General features: G+C 41.7%; 1 protein-coding gene across 1 annotated transcript in view; it reads left to right on the top strand.

Moving 5' to 3' along the window:
• Positions 1–7,060: 7,060 nt before the first annotated feature.
• Positions 7,061–23,189, top strand: part of si:ch211-169p10.1 (coiled-coil domain-containing protein 120) — a 51,365-nt gene continuing 35,236 nt past the window's right edge. The window contains exon 1 of the mRNA XM_036534411.1: positions 7,061–7,161. The gene's annotated coding sequence lies outside the window, so the exon portion shown is untranslated. The remainder of the gene's footprint in view (positions 7,162–23,189) is intronic.

The following is a 23,189-nucleotide window of genomic DNA, read 5'->3' as shown; positions in this document are numbered from 1 at the left end:
CTCCGTTTCACTTCCATCTACATCCCTTTACTGTAACTGTACATGCACCTGACCGTCAGGTCAATTTTGACTCATTATGAGCTGTTTGCCTTGTTTTTAATATGTCTTTGCAGACCCTTGCCGTGGGACGATGCAGATGCTTACCAACATAATTATATGGCTACATCTGTCATCTGGTTGTGTAAAGCTGTTAAATGTTTGCATTTTCTTCTCCATAATCATTCATTAACTCAGCTATGACAGTTTTCATTTTTTCTGGCCAGTATTACAGGTGTCCCCTGTGTTAATTTAAGAAATCAGACTCTTTTCTTTTAACCCATTGGCAGCAGTGGGGTTTTTTCTTTTTTGCTGCTCAGACACTTCACTATTTAACTGCTGACACCTCGATAAAGTCAGTTTGATGCTTCTCTGGCTGTCTGGCCATTCGGATCCTGTCTTGCAAATACAGAGGCCCTATGTATTGATCTTATGTAGGTGTGATTCTCTTCTGCTTTGGTTGCTGTCTGTCACCATCATCATCATCGCATTAAAGGATCCTCTTTCATTGCACCACTGAGTCAGAGTAACCGTGAGGAAGAAGCATGTTTGCCACTTGCTGCTGCCACTGTAGCCTAAAACCAGATCTGTTTCTTTATCACCCCAGAACTGTGAATCTGACTTAAACAGAGGCATTGTTCTGACCTACATGGTTCTGAAATTGTAGTGTATTAGAACAATATGGCATTAACTATTGTTCAAAACAAAAAATAAGGAAGACACAACTGAGGTTATTGACAAAAGTTTAACAGGAATGTAACAGATATAGCACTATTAGAAAAAGCAGATCTTGGTGTGAAGTGGATACCAAACCACACACTGACGAAGATAGCGGTAGTCATGGTTACGCACAGACTAATTCACCTGGTGTCAGGTATATTTAAAGACCTCTGGCAGGTGTTCGGAGGAGAGGAATATGAATGATGTCGGAAAATCGAGCGAGATAGGTGGCATCAGTTCCTCTGAAGTAATGCCAATGAATTATATTTGTGCCCTGTGTTAAATTTCGAAATGCTTTACAGCAATGAGGGCAGCCTGTCTCATCCATCACCAAAGCATGACGGATCACTTATCTTGTTTTATTCACAGATGCAGGTAAATGTTCTAACACTGGATATTCTGCCATGATGTTAAGCTGTGGTGGCAAAGTTGCTTTGTCTTAGATTGAATGTGGGTGCTTTTTCATATTAGATTACATTATTGTCATTTAGCAGATGCTCTTACCCAGAGCGACTTAGGTAAGGTTAAAATTTCAACCATTTATACAGCTGGATATTTACAGACGCATGGGTTTAGTACCTTACCCAAGAGTACTACAGTAATGTTCTAGCAGGGGCTTGAACCAGTAACCTTTTGGTTACAAGCCCTGCTCCTTTCCATGACACCACACTGCTATCATATGAGTATAAGTACACAGACTATGGTGGTCAGTCTAAAGTAGAGATGTCCCTTCTCGGTACTGCAGTAGGATTGAATGGGACTGTCATGCTCAAAATTGTGCCCACGTGTTATTTTTTTCTTTGCTTTTCTTCTGGACTCAGGTGGAGGAAAAACAAATAGCAGATGAGGTGGAAGGAGAGGAAACACAAAATCTCAGGAGTTAAACTGAAGAGCATGGAAGGGGTCAGGCCCTTCCTGACATATGGTGGGTGTGTGTGTGTTAGGAGGATAAAGCAGGAGTCAGTACAGGAGAGTGGAGAGAAGGTAGCCAAAGGAAAGGAGACCATCTGAAATGCTGAGCTTTCAGGGGGCTGATCCAGGTGGTGAATATCCTGGAGTAAGGGAAGAAGGAATTTGCAGATGTCAGCCATTTTATAAAAGAAGAAAGGCGTACTTGTCAGCAGGAAGGGCGAAGGGAGAGGGGGAGAAAGAAAGGAGGGGATTTGGATGCAGAAGGAAAAGTAGAGGGATATTTGTGTGCTAACAATGTTGTTTAGATGGGGAGTGGTAAAGGGGTAGTGGTTAAGATCAGTGGAGATTACAGGCCAGAACCTGTCTGGGGTGGACAGTTAAGCCCTTGATCACATCAGGAGAAAAAGCTGCTGCAGGTAAATTGCACAATGCAATTGTAATATTTATTAACCAATAAGAAAACTATAATAAAAGATTTGGATAGGACTTGTAAAACACTTTAAAATGTAGTCTCAAAAGAAATATGATCTCCCCATTTTTTGCAAGGTAGTTTGCTAGCTAATATTAACTTAATAAGCCAGCGTTTCTGGGAGAATTCACTTCATGGAAAAAAAAATATTTTTAAAGGATTAAAAGATTTTAAAACCACAAATCTGAAAATGTCCCACTAAGACTGAAGGAATTCTGCTAAGGCTTAAAATGACCCAGCAAGACTGACAAGATCCCTGTAGCCTGAGCTGATGCCCAAACCCATAGGTTGCCCTAAAATTCACTGTAGTGTATCCCAAGGGCATAACTTTGGGTTGAACATTTGGGGGGGGGGGGGGGGGGTAGAGGTCTGCATGAATATGATTATTTGGGAGGGCTGTATTGGCCGGTTTTGATTATTAGGGGGGGTTACAACCCCCCCCCCCGTAATTTACGGCCATGGTGTATCCAGAGAAAGGCAGTAAGATGGTGGGAGAGGTCAGAGTTCAGGTTCCTGGGTAGTTCATTGGCCGTGTCTGATCTCAGGTGCTTTGCATAACATCTCTCAATAAGCAAGGAGTTGCACTCAGCAAGCCACCAGGTATACAGATGGGGGGCAACAAGGAGTGTTACGAGGCATTCACACACCAACAGCCATTAAGTCATATGTAGATAAAAAGCAGTATTTATAATGAATGATGGAATTTAATAGTAGAGATTTACATGCACTTAATGTGCAAGAAGGCCCCAACAACCAGTTTTATAGGGTCGATGGGCCTACCAGGAGCCATGCAAAGCGGACTCCGCAGCTCATTCAGACATTTTTAAAGTGTCGATGAGCCTTGGCGTTTTATATGGTCAGTGGGGCTTGCCAGGGATCCATCACAGAGCATTTCTTCATTTGAAGCACAAATATGTCACATTGTCATCAAGCATGCCCCCTATTAGAATTGCAGAATTTGCACATCACAGCATTTAAATGACAGCTTTTGACTCTTATCATCGTTTCTGCATGACTGTACAAAGGAATGCAATGCCATTGCTCTGGGAGGGGAATTTATTTTAAATATTTGCCTTAAGGAATAATGTATCAAACATATTCAAATGAGTCTTGTATAACTGGATAAAAACCCTGTTTGGTTGACAATCCAAAGTTTCCATCTCATCAGCTTTATTTTGACAACTGGGTACATTTTTGCTCTAAAATACAACGAACAGAACACCTATGGACAATGTACATTTTTTGTACAAACACAATATCTGACTGTAATCACATGAATAACTTTAACACATTTAGCTTGTCACTCACTAATGATATGTGCGCACAGTATTCAGCTGTGTTCATTACACTTGCAGTGTGGTGGTTATGCTTAAATACTTTCATTCCCACAATATGCACGGCAATTAAAAACAACCTGAACCTACATACTGTAGTCCTAGGAGGTGTAGCCCACTAAGTAATATCAGAGACATTGTGATAAATTAATGTAATCTAGACCACAGTAAACAGACAAGTCATTGAAAACAAACATTTCAGCAAAACAACAAGCAGTCCCAGAACTGCAGAGTTTCAAAACGCTGCTGGTGCTAAAGACAGTGTTAAAAGAGCACGTCATCCATCTTACTGAAACAAGGTAATCAACAATAAGCAGATAGCCCCCTCAGCGCAGCTTACTGTAGCCTGCTTACATGGAGATCCCCCTCACTGTGAAAGAACCTGGCTGCTGTACATGCAGTCAGAGCTCCATAATTCAGTGCAACACACACTCAGCACGAAATGTTCGGCAGTATGCTGATACTCAGTATCAATGTGTTAATACAGTAACATTGTTGCTGATAACAAGAATTGAAATTGCGACGGGTTGGAGTGTTGATATCAAGAATTGTGGTTGTGACTATTCTGAGTGTTGATATCAAGAATTGCAGTTGTGACTAGAAAGAATAGAACTGCTATGAAGAACTGCAGTTTGTGACTAGGAGGAGTAGAATAGTAGAATAGTTGGACAATTAATCTGTAAATTAATTATTGATATCCTCAAATGGAATCATAACTCAAATGCAGCATACAATAGCCTCCTTCAGCTTTAACATTCAAACGTGAAATCTTGATGTCATGCCAGGCCATCTGAACTAGTGAACATTGGATATCAACAGCAAAATATTCACGTTATAATGGAATAGATGGGGGTGCGCTATTGCACCCCCCGACGGACCTCTGTGCACCCCCAGTTTTCTCCTTATATCAGGATGTCTACATCGTATTTATGACAAGTCATGGGCATAGTGTTCAAGTTCTGACCACAATACGAGGTCAAAAAAGCATGGAGCTCCAAATGTGGGCTGAAGCTTAAACACTCAATCCATTTGTTTTCGCAGCACGTAGCACCGGCCATAATGGCTCGGGAAACTTTAAATGATGTTAACTGAACCCACCCCCAATTCTGCCCCTAGCAATTACGTATACCATTTCACATGCGATACTACATATTGCACTTTTGCAGCTCCGTATCACAATTTATGGTTTCAATACGTTGATAGTGTTCAGCTGGTACACACATTTTAGCACCTCAGCGCATGCACATAGCACCCGGCTCAGAACCGCCCCCTCTGTCTCTTCTCCGCCTCGTAATCTGTCATATTGCCCAGTCGCTGTTTTTTTTTTTGTTTTTTTGTTTTGTTTTGGAACACAAACACACTGCGAATTCCCCCATTCTCCAGTTTATAATCTCTACCAAGGCCATCTGTGGATTACCGTCCTGATGTTTTAACCCTCGAACTGCCAGAACTGACGTTTTCGCTCTGCACGCCATGGTGCCGCGCTAAGTCCGGCAGGGGCTCGTAAGGTCATGCCAAGCCTATAGCACAACACCGAGTGTCTGCTAACGCTTCCTCCGTTATACAGATCTATGTGCTCAACGTGTCCGTCCATGAACGATAGGTGTCATGCACTATCGTACAGTGAAAGGCGCTTGAAACCTACACGTTTGACAACTATTAAGAAAACCAGATACACGAGCTTGATTTTGTCACCTGTCCTTAACTCAGTTTATGGAATTGCGCAAATTTCTTATGATATTCTATTTTTCCCCTGTATCTGTAACTGACTTAAGATGTAGGCCTACTTTGCTCAACTGCATATCACGTTCTCTCACAGCACCTGATAGTTTGTGTGTTTGTTGTGCTCTGTTTTATTGTTGGTGTCACGTTTTTTCCAGTTTGAAGTGTGTTCGAAACCGCACTTAATTTAAAGTTTGCTTAATAAATGAAATTAAACTGGAAATTTGTATTCTGCCCCCATATAATTCCAATTAATACTGGTTAGGAGAACTAGAAATCTCGCCCACGTATCAAAATTGCAGTAAACGGGAATAAAACTGAATGGATAACATATATTACGAAGCTATAAGATAGATACGACCTAAATTTGCATCAGAATTCAGGGTTGCGGGTCTAAGTTAGAACAATATTACATTATTTTTTATGACAACGATCGTTGTTTGGGGTATTATTTATTTTAGGGGAAATAAGGAGTCGTCCAGCAGCGGAAGGGTTAACAGTCGAGGGCATGGCTGAGGAATACCGAACAGGGTGAGGGGACAGGATTGGTTTGGTCCTTAGAGTGCAGATCCAGGCATTGCTCTACTGTACGCGTTTAAGTATGTTTGGGAGATGTGTGACGGGGAGAGGGGGTCGTAATTGAAAGCGTGCGCAGTTGCGGCTGTGTGTGTGTAGTGTGTATGCGTGTGTATGACTGAGCCGTGCAGACAATCAAGCTTTTTTTCCGACTTGCTGGGGTAAATGGCATCATATATATGCTGAACACATATATTCATATATTTTTTTTCGTTGGCTGGTATAGGCTTCGGTGCTGAGGATGCCGAGGACTTCTGGACAAGCGTGCATGCAAAAGAGGCGGCAGGTTAATTCAAATGGAAATTGCAGCCTTACAGGGAGAAGTAGATAAACATTGCTTCAAAGATAGGCTACGCGGTCCAAACTGAAACCTGCATCTTAAATCGTTTGGAAATCTGATGTCGCAGAGCAAGTCTTTTGAGCAAGGCTTCAAATAACGGAAATATTAATGCACATAATTGTTTTTTTTTTTTACTTTGCGTTTAGGAACTAGAGACGGTGTTCAAAATTGACCGTCTGGGCCACTTGTTTTGTAAATTTGACACAGTGGTGAAGCAAGGAGAATATACATATCTACTGATGTATATGTGGTTTATGTATCCAAGGAATACACGCGTGCTCATATGCGGGCCTCCGGTTGCCTTTATTCTAGGCATACAGACGCACACACATGTTATTTTCTCGGATGTTTTCAATGAGATTGTAGAATTCTGACATTTTTCATCTTAAAACACACGTCAGATAACAGCTTTTCCAGGTTTCTTTACGCAGTGATCTTTGGCTTGGTTTTTGGGCTCAGAAAAGGGCGCAGCTGTTTTCCTCCGTGTTTCCGTCTCGTATTCTGCCAGCGTGCTGTGCTCTCGCACAGAAACGGTCTTCCAGTTTGTCATACTGCTTAATTATCTACGCTGCTGATAATTTGACCGGGTATTGCATGAATGAAAATATGCAACATTTCGTGCGCTCTTGCCGGTTTTGTATATTTTGATCAACATGCCCCGGTAATTTTGGTATGTGTACATCCTCACTCAGCATTTGAAGCAAGGATAGGAAGGTCGAGGATATTGCAAAACTGCCTGCATTCAGAGGTATTTTTCAAGACCAACGTTCATTTTTATTTTACTCTGGTGTAGCGTTCGTTTTTGGTCCAACGTCTCTAAAAAAGACGCTTTCCTTTGAAATCTGCATGAAGAGACTTGCTAACTTGAAGACGCCATCCCGAAGGAATCTGACATTTGTCATCATTTTGTGAAAACGCAACAAGGATCTGGGCAAGAATATACAGAGGTTGCTACCTTGTGCAGGAGGGTCGCTGGGTCAGCAGCGAACGTTTTCACATTCCCTCCACGCAAAGGCTGAACCTGCAAACAGAGACGGTGCAGGCACAAACAGGTATAGTTCAAATATCATGGCATACGCTCAAATCCCTCCCCGCCGTGTGCCATTCAATTGTCTGTGTCTTGGTGTGCATGCCGGTGAAAGAGACAGGGAGAATGACCGAGATTTACATGCTGTTTTTTCTTGTCTCTGACACCATAGGTGCGTACGTGAGTGTTGACTGCAGGAATCTAGATTTGTGTAGTCGTGTTTTTTTTTTTTTTTTACAGCCGGGTGTGGGTGTGTAGGCGGTTGCGCCAGTGTCAGTTTGACGCTTAATCAATTCACAGATATCAATCACGTTGTGTGCGACTTGTTAAGTGGCCGTATCGTGCGCATGCATTTATGTGTGCGAGTAAGTGCGAGATTAATTGGTCAGCGGTAGCTGATGTATTTGTGCAATATTACGACTCTACAGTGGCCCGTCCAAGTCGGTAATGACTCTGCTGTAGTTGATTGTAAGTTCTTGCGGCTGCCTCCATAATATTTCAAATGAATAAAACCGCGAGTGCGTTTTTATATGTCCAGTGTATGCCTGACACCTTTTTTCCGTTTCTAAGTAACAAGGGCGCACGTATTGTATTCAAATGCTAGAAAGCACGTATTCAATGACATCTAATGGCTCCCTATCTGATGAAAGGTGGAATCAGTCACAGTCGTCACAGGTTGTTTCAAATGTCAAGAATCAGTTACAAACAAACTGAAACAATGTATTCGAGATTTGGTTTGGGATTACATCTGAAAATAACTTTAACATTTTACTGTTTTTTTTTTACTGTATTCATGTACGTCTATATATAGTTATGTATATTCCAACTGCCCAAGAGTCACTTCAGATGCCCCGACCTCTCAGAATTGTGTGTGTGTGTGTGTGTGCATTAAACGTATTCCCACATACACAAAACAGTATAGTAACAGTGCAATCCTTTTAGAACTTGCCCCTCCAATCAACATATTATATACATTCTTCTCCAGGGTAGACATTTCTCACTTTTATTATATAAGTTGCTCTCCACTGGTGTATTTTCTAAGGCCTCACAGCCTTTTTGGTTAACAGAATTCTAGACTTTTATCCTCCTCAGTTTTCTCTTGCCGCACCATTCCCATGTTCCCCCGTCTCTCTCTCTCTCTCTCCCCTTGTTGCTCAGATTCAGCGGAAAACCTCTTGCTTTTGCTTATCACTGTATTAACTGTTCTGCCCTGCATCCTTCATCTTTTTTCTACTCTCCCTTGTCCCCTAAGATCCTTTACTAGACTTCCTCTTCTGTCTCTTCTGTCTTCTGCACTGTATTGCACTTAGTGTTGAAGTGACTTTCCTCACACTTAAGAACCATGCACTCTTTTAGTACCTTTTGCTGTGTCTACCTGGTTATGCATTTCCCCTACTTTGAACACCTCTGCCTCTTAAGCCTCATTGAAGGCCTCAGATTTACTGGACACTTGTAACTTTCTGATAACCACAGTCCCCGTTTCAACTGTTTTTTTTTTCTCCCTGTTATACCTGTTTATGACTGCTTTTTCACTATGTCTCCTATTCAACGAGTTTCTATCTGAGAAAATCTAATACTTTTTTTCCTGAAATTTTGTTGAAATGTAATACTTTGTTCCATACTCTAATTTTGTCCTTTTGTCCATCAAGTAATAATTGTAAGGAATATAGATACAAGCAACAAACCTGGAAGCCTTCAATGGGCACAGTAATTTACAGGCACAGGGCAGAGGGCACAGATTTGTGTATGCACTTGTAATAAATAACTGGATATTTTCTAATATTAAATACAACTAGAAGTATGCTGCGTTTTCATTGGCTTCTGAGCTGTTTGACTCACTGGCAAAAATGACAAAATATGGTGAGCGCATGCAACCCTTAAATTGCTAACAGTACTGCTGTTTTATTATGCGGTATGGAAAACATTCTAACATTAATCGCCTTTTAAGCATCAATAACATTGATTGGCTTGTAGTGGCCATATTGTTTAACATACAAATTTTTAATGAATAAACTTGATAAAGGTCTTCCCAAGAGCCATGCCTGCCAAACAGCTTGTCAGTTGGTCCAGATTTTTTTTTTTTTGCCTAACATGGAGAAATGGAAATCCTCCAGCCTTTTGGAGCCATGTTTTCCAATGAGTCATATTTGAATTAAGCATACTGTTGATGAGTGGTCCGATGTCTGTATGCACCAAATTTGGCAAACGTCTGTACATGAGATATGGTCAACTTAATAATGAGCGATGTGTAACTCCTTCAGTTTGATGGACTACCACACCATTTGACCTGCTGTTACATTTGGTGAACACTTGCAACCTATAAAGGTCTACAATACTTGCTAGTATTATAAAGCTGCAAGAATACAAGAATGAATACAATGGCTTTTTAATTATTGCTGAAATTGTCATGGCAGCCATATTGGTTGACATAGACACTTGTAGGTAAGTCTAATGGACTGAAAGATGATGGGTGTAAAATTTCGTTTGTGATAAGATGTTAGAATGATATCTGAAATGTTGATAAATGCTGGAAAATTCATGAAATGGCATTAGCCATGGCGGCTGTGTTTTTCAGCTACTCATTTTCAAATTTGCCACATGGTTACTGGATGGAGGCTTAATGTTTGACACTGACCCACCAGTGAATGAAGTGCATTCGTTTGCATATTACTGGCCAATGCTACAATTCGATTCTTATGGAGGCCCTACCATTTCACCCAGAAAATCTGAGGCCTTGAAAAGACATCTGAGGTCTGACAGTCAATCAATGATTTGTACAAAGTTATGAGTGAATCAGCGCAGCATTGTAAGAGAAGATGCTGTTTTTGCTAACATGCTAATTATTAAATTATTAAAAATAGCTAAAAATCCATTAGGGTGGACAATTAGTTATTGGTGATTGGTGAGAAGTTCTTTGTGAGAAGTGAAACCTGTCGAATTCCATGGCTGTTCGTATGGTGGGAGTGTTCTGTGCATTCCAAAATCCAATGCTCAATCCTATGTGGCAACTGTGTCATGTGACAAGTGGATGCCATTTTGCATGTCAGGCTGTGGCCTATAGCCCCCTTCTTTCTTTCCAGGCTTTATGGGAAACACTGCATTATTTGCATGTGAAATCACTTTTCATTCTATAGAACTGCAGCATTTGAGAGGAGTTTCAGTGTTTTGTTGGATATAGCGTTATATTATAAGACAACTTTTTCAGTAAGGCTGAAAACAAAAGTGAACTGACCTTCAAAAGAAAAATGATATGAAGTAAAATCCTGCTGACCACACTTCTGGGTAGTCTGACACAAATTTGCCCCACCTACCCACAATGACTGTGCAACAACTTCACCAAGCATATATATTCACTTCTCTATCACTACCCACCTCTTTATGACCTATCATTTTTGAGCATGTTGCGACTGTTCTATTCAATTTAAACTGACCTCTGACATTTAAGTGACTAAGCTAAATCATAGAGAATATTGAAATTGTTTCAGTGAAAGAAAATAAACAAAAGAAACTAGAGGAGTCAAACTTGGGGTGTTGAGGTGAGGAAAAATTAATACAGAACAGGGAAGCAGGTTAGCATAGTGGTAAGGAGCAGGGCCCATAACCGCAAGGTCGCAGGTTTGATTCCCTGCTTGGGCACTGCTGCTGTAACCCTGGGTGAGGTATTTCACCCAGAATTGCATCAGTAAATATCCATCTGTGTAAATGCCTAACAGGTAAAGTTGTGACCTATGTAAGTCACTCTGGATAAGAGCATCTGCTAAATGACAATAGTTGAGATGACAAAGGGTTGGGGGTGCTTCATCAATGGGAGCTGACATATGAGTAAAAAAAAAAAAGCATTCTGTATGTCCTCTGCTCTGACATCAGCTGCCACCTGTGCTCCCTTGCTTTTCCGTGTCCTCAGTGTTTCTGCCATTTTGACTGTGTAGGTTGCCAAGGCTACGACCTTTTTTTTTATCCTGGGCTATTTTGTCGTGCTGTGCATGCATAGGAACCTCTTGCATTAAATGTGGCAATTAACCCCCTACAGTTCAGGAAAGGGACCAGCACAGGAGTGAAAGCTTAGGGGGAAAAGCCCCATACCTGCATTCACCCAACATAATGGGTTTGGGTTCACACATAGTAGTGGCTTTGGAATAGCATTTGGAATAGTCATGTTCATATATTACTATCAATTGAATTTGTTGTCTTGTTGTCCTGCACCCCTGCCTTAGATGCTGTCCAGGCTCTCAGCATTAGATCCAAAAAGTACCTTAAGGTGCAACAGTACCTTCCAGTTATTTTGGTTCACATCACAAACATGTTCAACCAAGTTGCACATCCTCACTCTCAGCCTCCCTCAGACTGCATAGAGCAATGAGAGACAAAGCAGCACAGCACAAGTGATCCAGACACAGACCGGATCACAATCAGATGTTAACCAGCTAAGTGTGTGCAATAACTGGAAGAGGTAGATAATTGTGCTCATCAGGTAATAGTTTACTTCTCTTCAGTGAAGCCACTCAAATCATACTCACAAAACACGTATTGTCTGCCGCCTTCCCAAGTTGGGATGTTCACTATCTAGACTGTGATGACTCTCAGCATGGCTACAGAATGATTGGCTTCTTAAAAAAATATTTTGCCACTGGCAAGGACATATCCTCACATGTAATCATTCTTGTGTGTCCCAAGATGCTTTGTTCCCGCCAACTCTCTGGAGATCCCTTGTGTTTACATGTGGAAATCAGTGGTTGTCTTTGGATTCTGTGGTGAACACTGAGGTGTGTAGTTTTGTTCAGGGCATGTTTACTAGACTGTTGATTGAATCAGACATGGTCCATGTGATGTGTTGTGGGATTCTTTATCTTTATATGGAAGTTATCACAAGGAAGGCCTCTGTGGAGCAGTTAACACTGTTTGTTAATTCCACCAATAATGTATTTATTTTTGTGTCATATGATACAAATTCATTATTTATATCATATGTTTTTATGGTAATAGTCATCTTCTCAGATCAACACATCAAAATAGATGTCCAATAAAACAAGACAGATACATCCTAGCTATGCCATGTTTTAAAATAATGTTGATCCTGCAGCTCGCAAGTTTAATTGCTTAAAAACTAACCTGTAACATTAGCTAGAAATTATCAGTCGTTTCTTGCTAGCTAATATAAATAGCATGCCATTGCATATACTCGTTGGTCAGGATATTAGATGTTACAAAGAGGGAAGCATAAAGAAGAAGGAAACATTTTAAAGCCCCATTTTCAGTTCAGTGCAGTACAGTTAAAGTGATGTTATCTGTGAATTAACTCTGGCTTATCTGTATGTAGCATGGTAATAAGATGTAGCCACGTTAGCTGGTGATGGGCATGTCATGCATTACGTTGGTGAACTGAGGCCACACCTCTGATAGTGTGCCACATGGAGGGCATACTTCACCCGCAGGAAATTCAGGGCCTCTGTGTTTCATTAGCTGGATCAGTTTATGCAGATTTAGGGAAGGGATTCTAAGGCCTAAGCAGTATTATGATGTACAGTTTTTACAAGGGAGTTATTTAGAGAACACAATGCCAATTTAAAAGTGAAAATAATATTAAATGGTATTTTTTTTTTGTCTCTATTAACATTTTACAGCTATGTTTTTATATTATCCATAAAAATTAGTTAGTTGGGTAGTCAGAAAGCTGGCTGGCTGACTGGCAAGCTAGCTACCTAGTGAACAGGATCTTAAACATGCAGGTCTCTTTTAATATTACACACATGGTTCTATACATATGAGAAAATCTGATACATAATTAAGACATGATGTTAATCAGGCATGATGTTTTGAATTTTTTTATAGATGTTACCTATTGGCTGATAATGGCATCACATGGTTACATGCTGATTGGCTACAGCTTGGACACATTCAGACTCACTTGCCATTCCTGTGTGACTGCTGATGTTATTGTATTACTGTGGATTTTTGCATTTTTAAAAAGATATTAATGAAGAAAGATACATATCTTTAAATATCTCTGATCAAGCACACATGCTAATACAGTATATTCAAATGGGTAGTCTTTTGCTGTTTGCGTACAGCAGTAGTTTTGTAGCAGAAGCAGAATAAAAATAATAATGAAAAGATAGCAATAGTTTGCGTCCTGCTCATATGGAAACTGATGATAATGGCAATAACAATGACAATAATAATAATCAGAGTAATAATAATCACAATCATCATAATTACAATCAGAAAACTTCCCGTTCTCAAAATTGCATCGAGGGTGGAACAAATTGTGTGCACGGCTTAGCCTTCGAGGAGCCTTACACCAGTATCGTCGTAGCAGATCATAATGTGGAGTGTAATTATGGAATTATAACAAGTCTTTTTTTCACAGGCGCTTGATGTGCGAAGTGGGTCAGCTCATTATGAAGTGAAAAGGCTTTCTGGGAGTAATTCTCTTAACCTATACCAAAGATGAGGCTTCACCACTAATCCACTCCGCCCTCTCAGTCCTTTTGCTCGTTCTGGATATACATATGGAAGCATTCATAGATTTAAGGGCCGGGGAAATTGATTAAAATTGGGTTGTGCCAGAAATACACCAGGAAAAACCTTTGAAGTGGAGGGTTCTCTTTTCAGCTCATCCTTCTCTTGGTGATTTTATTGTCAGTTACTGCCATTGTCAGTCATTTATTATCCTTTTATTGTTAATGTTGTAATTGCATGCCATTATCACAGTTCTGCCCAACAACAACAGGAAGTCTCAGTGCTGTAAAACTCGGTGACAAAATGGATGACAATGCTATACATAGGCTCGAGGCGAGAGAAGTTGCCTGTAAGTGCTGATCTAGGACCAGATTCCCCAAACACAATTCTAACCTGAGCCATCATGGGCTAAATAGCAAAACTGGTCCTCCATCAGAGCCTACGACCACCTATTGCCTGGAGCTGCATACAGCACAGGTGTGCAAGCTGCAAGCACAAATCATGGTCTGTTTGGGGTGCTGTGCTCAGGTGTGCTCCGTGTAGAGGAACACCAGTTGAGTGGGTAGCTTGGCAGGATGAGGAACCTCCTTTTTGATTCTATAAAAGGTCTGGAGGCTTTTCCTCTGCAGTACATCCTCCCTTTTTTCTTTTCTTTTTATAGGACAGCGGTGTTGGGGTGGGTGGGGTTGCCCAGAGTCCGTTTGGCTGGAAGCCACTTGACTCAAATTAAAGATGAGCCCAGAGCCACAGGCAAAGGGAAAAAAAGACGCTGAAAAAATCTGAGATGAGAGGAAAATCGGGGGAAAAATTTTTTAATAGTGGGTGGAGGGACCAGGCAGAGAGATGAAGAAAGAGACAGAGAGAGGGAAGGAGGGAGAGGGGGAGAGGAAAAGTGTGCAGTGCTGAGTATAATTAGGGCAGCCTCTGCTTCCAGTTTCTAATTAGACATTCAGGGCAGTGCACACATCGTCACTAGAGGCTTGGTGAATATTTTAATCAGAGCCTAAATCAAAGTCTTTTTTATCCCTCTCCTGTCTTGCTCCCTCTCCCTCTCTCTCTCTCTCTCTTTTCCTTCAGTGTGTGGGACAGGAGGAGAGAATGTGGGACGCTACGCATATAATGCAGTCATTCCTGTTTTTAATGCAGCGTAGTCAAGGTGTCAAGCTCTGTTTTTTTTTTTTGCAGTGCATGTGAGATGCACTAAACCCAGAGTGCTGACAACCTGAGCTCTCTCACACAGACATCTCACACTCAGCCCAGGATCCTTCCTCAGCGCTGTGACAAGCGTTCCGGCTTCGGTGCTGTGTGACATCACACTGCCAACAGTTCTGATAAGTTTCAGTTCTGCTAATGACGAGGAAGCATGGAACCTTTCAGTAATTCCGGGTTCTGATGTTTGGTGTTACATTCGCAACTCTGGTGTGGCTGGTTGTTGGTTAAAGCTGGAATGGATCCATGAGCAGCACTTGCAAAAGCAACTAGTATTTACAATATTCACAGGTCTCAAATCAATTAGAATTCAAATATTTTTGGTTTTGGGAAGAACATGGCGATAAATTGTTTTACTCTACTGTGCTGTGCTTTATAAAGATTAAAGCTGATTCTTTATTGTTTCACTTAAACAACATTTTATTTTTAAAATTGCATCAGTTAGTTTAGCTCAAAGTCAGCAGGGAGTTCCCCTTGTCTTGAATTAATTTGGTAATTGCAGTAAGGATTTCTGTGAAGGGGATTTAGGAGTCTTTGATTGTGTGCCATGTGACCAAATTAGAAGACATGATTACAGTTCTACATTACCATAGTGCTACAGAGTGTGATCAATGAGCTTGATTTAGAAGGCTTTCCACAATGACAGAGCCGATGAAAATAGGCTGTGCTATTTGCAGAGCCTCACCTCTGCTGGGATATTTATGGTGATGCCTATGGCTGGTGGTCAAAATCTGTGGTCAGACTGAACCCCTGGTTTCTTGCAGGAGAGGATCTGGGAGAAAATACGTGTGTACATGTGTAGAGGGATCTGGGGCTTTTCAGGCTGGAGCCAGGCCCATCTCGGGCGGCTGTGATTCTCATCGTGACATTTGGCTACATTGCTGCAGGGGAGTTGTTCTCTGTCACTGGCATAGCGGGACCACCTGTGTCTCCGTCACCTGTGGCACCTGTGTCTACAACCCCCTAATCAGGGCATAGGGCTGGCCCTCTGGAATCTGAGCCTCCATCTTTGCCTTCTCAGTCACCATTCTCAGACTATGGGCGTGTTCTATAGAGAGAGGGGGGGCGGGGTCAGACCATGCCACGGAGATCCACTTCATATCCTGTCAGCATCACTGTGATCACTCACTGATAAAGCAGGTGCACTATGTACAGGTTATGAAGGCTTGTAAACAGTGAATCATGGAGTTAGCTAACGGGGAAAGGAAGAATAACAGCAGCTGAATGGAGTGACTGACATGCAGGCTTAGATGGGAAGTATCCATTCTCAGTGACGGTTATTACAAGCCTAAGAGAGAGAGCTGAACATTAGTCAGAGTCTTTTGGTGTAAAACTAAATGGACTGAGCTGTGAAACTTACCTTTTGGGGAAAGCTTAGCCTCCAATAGCTCACACATTTGATTAGTTTTAGGTTTCGCTCCGGAGGGACAAAGTCACGTAATAAGTATGTTTAAATTCACATAAATTTTAATTCACTCTTTTTTAAAATTAAAACCACAGATGGTAGGAACATACAGTTTTCTGCATGTGTCTTGTGGAAGAATAGTTTATACAGTTAACTGCAGACTGTCCCTGCTTTGAAGACCCAAAGGTTTCTTGAAAACCAAATTGTTATGAATTGAGCCCTGTTTTCTCTGAAATGAAAATTTTTACTAAAAGGTTTGACAAAAATAGAATTCAGTCGAATATTCTTAAAACATTAATAATTGTATATTTAAATATCCTTGGATAAATGACAGTCTTTGGACTGGCAATGATGCGCAGGAAAGACAGTGCACCCACATAAAGGATAAGCTGAATAAAGTCTTCCTCAACTCACCCTCGCGGGTTTTCAGCACAACAACAAACTAAAAACCGCCGACTGAAAGATGATGGGTAAACGAGACAGATAAAATCTTCTTTACACCTTTTTGTACTTCCCTGCTTTCCTTGGCTCCTTTTCTTGCTCTCATTCTCACGTCCCAGCCTCCCTCCCATCCCCTGCACTTTATGTTCGTAGTACAACAGTTGTAAGTGTGTGAAACAGATCTGATTCGCTGAAAGTAACATTCAGTTTATCTGGTAAAGGATTAAAATAAGCACATGAAGGGTTAGCCTACAGGAGAGCAATGTCGAGCTCAACTTCAAGAAAACCTGAATCTCTCCTTATTAGTTCATGGTTATGTTGAAGGATGTGTTTCAAATGGTTATTTTGAGTGTAAAACAATGGCAGCTTGCAGGGATACATATGTATGGATCTCTGTAAACCAGATTGTTATGGAATGAGGACTGCCAGTATTTTCAGGGATAATGTGTCTCATTTACCTGAATGAGGGGAAAAGTACTGAGCAGGTTTTCATGAAAATGTTCTTTGTCATACAACATATTTGGTACCATGTATGTACAAGTGCTTTTAACAAAATTATAAATGAGGCACACACTATAATATTCTAATTCCATAGAGTTTTCCATAAGTCTCCATTGAATATTTGGATCTAACATGTGGCACATAGAATATGGAATGTTTATATCACTTACAAAATTTTAATGACTTATGACTTTTGATAAAATATTTAAAGACTTCCCCATGTTCATAGCTCTGTGCTTGTCTATATAGCTGTGTCCAGTTGCTGGATTTGCTTTCAATATATTAAATCTTAGACTTACACTATGCCAAAAAAAAAGACAAAAACATACGAACGATGCAAAAGATATTAAACTGAATAACACAAATAGTTCTCATGCCTTAAAAGACTAGGAAATACACCTTCAGACTCTGGTCTGGGAGAGAGGTATGATAATAAGAAGCAGGCTCCAACAGTAAAACAGGTTGTTCCCAGCAGCTTTGAAAATATTAAGCATAGGTCAGTATAGAATTATTGATGATACGTCTAATTTGATAAGCAGATACCTCATTCAGAACTAAATTAATTGTTAATCACTGATAATCTGGCTAGCAAAAAAAAAACAAACAAACAAAAAAACAGTTTAACTGGTATTGTTCTGGTTCATCGTCCTGGTGTGAATAGCAGAAGAGTTTTGGCCTAAGTATTAGTCAGTACTGACCCAGCGTCATGCAAAATGATCTCAGGAGGCTTACAGCCTTTATGACTGCGGTGTGTGAATCAGATATTCTGAACTACCTTCTTGACGTGATCTGGAATGATGCCAGGTCAACATGGCTTTACACCGAATTGTGAAACCTTTTTTGCCTCTGAGACTAGGAAACAGACTGACACAGTTTGATCTGTTTTTTTTTTTTTTTTTTTTGGTTGAAAAGGCAGTCCCTAGTGTGAAAGCAAAGGGACCAGGCCAAAATTTGCTTCAAAGGCGTTTTTGTTTACTACTGATCTGAGTGAGGTAGAGTCTCTGCTCTCAGTAATGAGCCCTTCTCATTCCGGCACCTTTGCAATGTGAACCTCTTTGAACAGTTGTATTTACTTGAATGTTAAGGCATTTATGTTATTACAAGGAGAAGGCATAAATGTCTCTTGTAACTGCAGCTTAAGAATATGGATAGGAGCATTCACTGCAGACAATGTTGGTGTGGGTTTTTCCGTCTGTGTGGAAGTAACTTGTACTGTGAGTTGTGTTGTGATAATTTTTGATAAAGGTTTACATGTCTGTTTAGTGCTAGTGCTTGGATGAGTCCTTTGCATTCCATTTGCAGCTGGAAGTGATGTTGATGCACCAGTAGAGGGCACTCTCTTCTATGGACCTAGTATTATTATGACCCATCGAGGTGATGGGGATACTGTGCTGTAAGGGGTGTTTATGTTGCATATGTCAGACAGCTCAGGTCCTGACTTACTAGAAATTCTATGATTTTCTTTGGTCATAACTGAGATTTTCCCCTGTCTACTCGCTGGGTTACAAACATATCTCTCAGAATCTGGCCCCACAGTTGCTCTCCACTTTAATTGGCTGAGTGACTTAATGACTTCCATGCATCCCTTAGGGTGCATCATATTAGTGAAGATATGGTGAGGCTGTACCTGCTGGAAAGGGAGATACAGTTATGAATTTAGTGTGTTTTACCGAACAGGTAAGTTTTTCACATGATTTTTGTTGACTATGCAAAAGTCCTTATATGGTTAATTATTTGCATAGTTCTTTGAAAGAATTTGCAGTTTAATTGGCCCTTTGGTTGCTCTCAGTACAAGCCCTAATTAGAGTTCTAATATCTGAGAAACAGTTACATATGATTGGATGCACAGAAAATGCTTTGACCGAAACAGGTACAGTTCTTGCACTTTCAACTGTTTTTATTCGTAACACCAGTTAACTTTTGGGTTTGGAATGAATGAAGATAAAGACTTTGATCTTTTAAATATTCAAGGCTGAACCTTGCGTTTCCCTATGCTGCAGACACTCACATCTGTTTTGTCCTGAGAATTTTGGGATTGGCGCAATTCTGCGCTAATCTCTTATTGGGCGTAATTTAAGATGCAGTGAACTTAATATATGAATGTTTCAGTAATACTGTGTAAGGATGTCGGGTTCTTAAGCTGGAGTCTATAGTTAAGCACATTAGTGGCTTTTCCCCCACATACTTAAATGCATTAACTGGTGGATGTGCAGTCCCATTCATCTAAACCTGTAGGGTTTCTGGTTGTCACTGCTTGGATTTTAATAACTTTAGCCATTTCATTATTTGGATATGAGGTCAAATCCATTTTTCTAAGAGGCTTTTACAGGCTCCAAGTGGATAGAGGAAGTGCTTTCAACTTATAAGGATCTCAGCTTGTTTTAATGGTCATTTAATTTGTTAAGAATCAGACAGAATTGATAATCTTGTCATTCCTCCTCCCAATAAGTTGTTGTAACAATAGGATTTTTTGTGAAATGTAATTATGTGATACAATAAAAGATAATAGTTTCTGTTGTTGATATTATTCTTTCATTACAGACAATAGAGTGATGCCTATATATATATATATATATATACAGAGAGAGAGATAAAACAATGGCATTTCAGGTTGAATCCAATTTAAAAGAATTTAAAGAATTTAAAAGAAACAACTGGATTTTCATTTTAGTTATGTCTGGGAAAATTGGGCATGACAAATAGATGCATTGGGTGGGAGCAGTTATAAAAAACTCTTTGGTCCTGATGGGGTCATCGTGAACATATGAAGGGGAAGCAGACACTGACTGCCGTAATGGATTCCTGATCGAAAGCCTGTGTATGTCAGATAAATGGAATCAGGCGTGTGCTGCTTGATTAACCGAGCCAAAGCTGTGCTGGGGGGCTGGGAGAGCCTCATCTTGCTCTCACAGGGGTGTCTCCGGTTAAATGACTATGCCGCACTCACACCTTAAAACTAACAATCAAGGGTGAACTCTGCGTGCAGTTAAGTTACGTTGCATTCATTTAGCAGGCGCTCTTATCCAGAGTGGCTTCCAGCACAAAAGAACAGATGTGTATCCATTCAAGCTGATTGAGGAACGGTCCCAGACCAGTGAGTGTGACTGGTCCTTTCTTCGGAATGGGACTAGGAGGACACAGGAAGTGAATGCTACCTGACTGTGGTGTTCAGACTGCATGATTGAAGCCAACACCTGAGCAAATGCGTGTGATTGGTTGTAATTGCAGGCTTGCTGAAAGAGTTGAAACAAGGGGTATTTTTGTGTGTTTAACTGAAGCCGTTCCCACAGGTCAGTTTGACCCGAGGCTGTTTTTTAGTAGCTGTCTTGTCTGGCCCACCGTGACTTTTGTTTCGTTGTCTTTTCAGCGTTTGCCAGAATGTGCTTACTTTGGATTTTTGGTGCAGTTGAAACTCTGCCCCTCTCTCTGCAATAATAACCAGAACAATCTGTTCTCTGCAGTGAAAGAACCTACAACTGCAAACCTTACTGCTCTGTTTTACTGCGTTCTGTGGGTCTGTTAGCGAAAGTGCTACACTGTGGCATGCATTTTTTATGATTGCAGTTGCCTGGTTATCAGTCGAGTGATTTGCTGTTGTAAGCGCTGTTGTTTGTCTGCTTGGGCATCGCGCATGAATATTCAGTTGAATATATTTTATGAATATGCTGCCAAGGCTTATGTGTGGGAGATGTATGGCTCCCATAGGCGCTGACAAGACTACAGTTATGCAAATGTATGGTTGTGAATAAGCACATGGATTTATTCATGGTTATTTTTTGGCTGTAAATACCAGGCCACATGGAGACTGAATGTGCATGATATTCCAACTGGACGTTTAGCTTCGGTGTCTCGGTCAGGCTTGCCTGCTTTGATTTGATTGAATCACTGCACTTGTGATGAAAAGCCCCCGGAATAATCCCCCCGCCCCCTCCGACTGAAAGGTATGCCGCGCACCCACAGATTTACACAAGTGGTCATGGAGGGTGGGAAAGACTGGAAGGCCTGGTGCTGAGGTCTTCAAAGGGACTGACAAAGCGGAACCAATTGATTGGACCGGAGGGTCAGGAGTGGTTTTGACGTTTAGCCAGGGGCAGGTATGTGTTTTTATCTGGAGGGCTCTGTGGGGGTTGGGATGTGCCCCTCTGGCTGTGTTGTGGAAGGGAACGAGAAGAGCAGACCCCTCCGAAAGGTCCTAGGGGCCCTCGTCAGGTACGCAGGTACTCGTTAGGCGCGGAGGCGAGGGTGTGCGGCTTCGGGTCTTTGTGTGTGCGCCTGTGCATGATTCTTCAACACGCTTGTTAACACGAGCTTGACCTTGGTGAGGTTCAGTCGAGACATCTGGATCTGAGTCACTCATCCAAACGCACACCGACGGACCGACCCCCCCTCGACAGCGCCCCGGGGGTGAAAGGTTATTGGCTGTACCGTCAGAGCTGCCTGCCTGCGATATGTCACTATTTTTAGAAGGGGATTTTCCACATTGTTGCCATGCAATGGTTGCCTTTGCCGTCGACTGTCTTGTCAGTTTTTTTTTTTCCCTCTCGTGTTGTTTCCCCTCTTTGTGCAACGGAGCTCATTGAGAACAGTGGAGCTGTGGAGAACTCGAACCGTGACAGATCTCGTTGCTTCGCTCAGGCAGAAAAATTTAGGTCATGTTTTGAAGCAAACACCTAGAGAGAGAGAGAGAGGGAGAGGGAGAGGGAGAGGGAGAGGGAGGGAGAGGCAGAGAGATAGAGAGAGCACAGAGGGAGAGGGCTTGGCATCAGAACATTCCAGCGAGTGTTTGGCTGAGTGGGTGAAAACGTTGAGCAGATCTGTTGGTTGGTGTGCTGTCTCTTCCTCAGAGCAACACTGAACCGCACTGTGATAGTTACATGGCAACCTTAAACACAGCTGCAATTATATTTAGCCATACTATCGTACTCCCAAGTTGGGCTGCCAAAGTGGTACGGTGAGACAATGGGATGACAGAATGAGAGACGAAGTGGGAGGAAGAGGAGGTTTTCATGAGCTGAAAGACTGGCAGAGAGGTGTTATTCTCATATGTGTTACATTACATTTACATTATTTTAATTTAGGAGACGCTCATATCCAGGAAGACTTACACATGTATGTTACGGTTTTCACGTTATTCATGTATACAGCTGGATATTTGCTGAAGCAATTTTGGGTTAAGTACCTTGCCTGAGGGTACAGTAGCAGTGCCCCACAGTGGAATTGAACCAGTAACCTGCTCCTTACCACCATGCTAGACTGATGCTTTGCGTGACAGTGAAACATTACTATATCAGCTGTAAAGCATTAATGTGGGCATGTATTAATGGACAACTGGGTTCTGTGACTGCCAGCTGAATGCCCCCTTTTTGGCTTTCACTATAGACAGAGCCTCCAGAAATGGGGGGGGGGGGGGGGGGGGGGTACCTAACAAGCCAGACTCACTCACTGAGAGATTAGCTCCCACAGTAATGACGTCCTACCACTGGAGGTCAGCAGAGTAGTCACACCCCAATCTGAGCAGTGCCTGTTCAGGCCTCGGTTTCTGACACGTGTCCATGACAACCGCACTGAATACATGGCTGATTCTGCCTTGGCTTGCTCTCTCTCTGGCTGAGGTTGGCTGGGTGAAGCCGCTGCGGCAGTTTGCAGGGCTGACCCGGCCGTGACCTCCGTTTGACACAAACGGTTTCCTCGCCTGATGTGCCGGCGATGCGCGGGAGACTTGTCTCGGCCGCGGTGAGCGCTGAGCCGCCTGGCGTTCTGCAGACACAGAGCAATCCCATCACCGTGCTCATGCGTCCACGCTGACACGACCGAGCTTTCGTGTGGGAAAAGCAAGATATTTCAAAGCCAGCAAAACACAGCCCTTATCTAATCTCTTGGACACGGTGTTTGTCCTGCATGTTCGACAGTGATGATGTCAGCCAAAATCTGCAAACGGCCCCTGTTGTTGGTAACAATAATGATTATAGCTGTAGCCGTTTGTTTGAAGGGTCACCTTTATGCAGATAAAACATATTTGTAGGTTTCATAGGTAATGT

The sequence above is a fragment of the Megalops cyprinoides genome, chromosome 7, assembly GCF_013368585.1.
Source record: "Megalops cyprinoides isolate fMegCyp1 chromosome 7, fMegCyp1.pri, whole genome shotgun sequence".
NCBI classification, from domain to species: domain Eukaryota; kingdom Metazoa; phylum Chordata; class Actinopteri; order Elopiformes; family Megalopidae; genus Megalops; species Megalops cyprinoides.
Note: the sequence above shows the minus strand (reverse complement) of the source record. Positions and strands in the feature narration are given on the sequence as shown.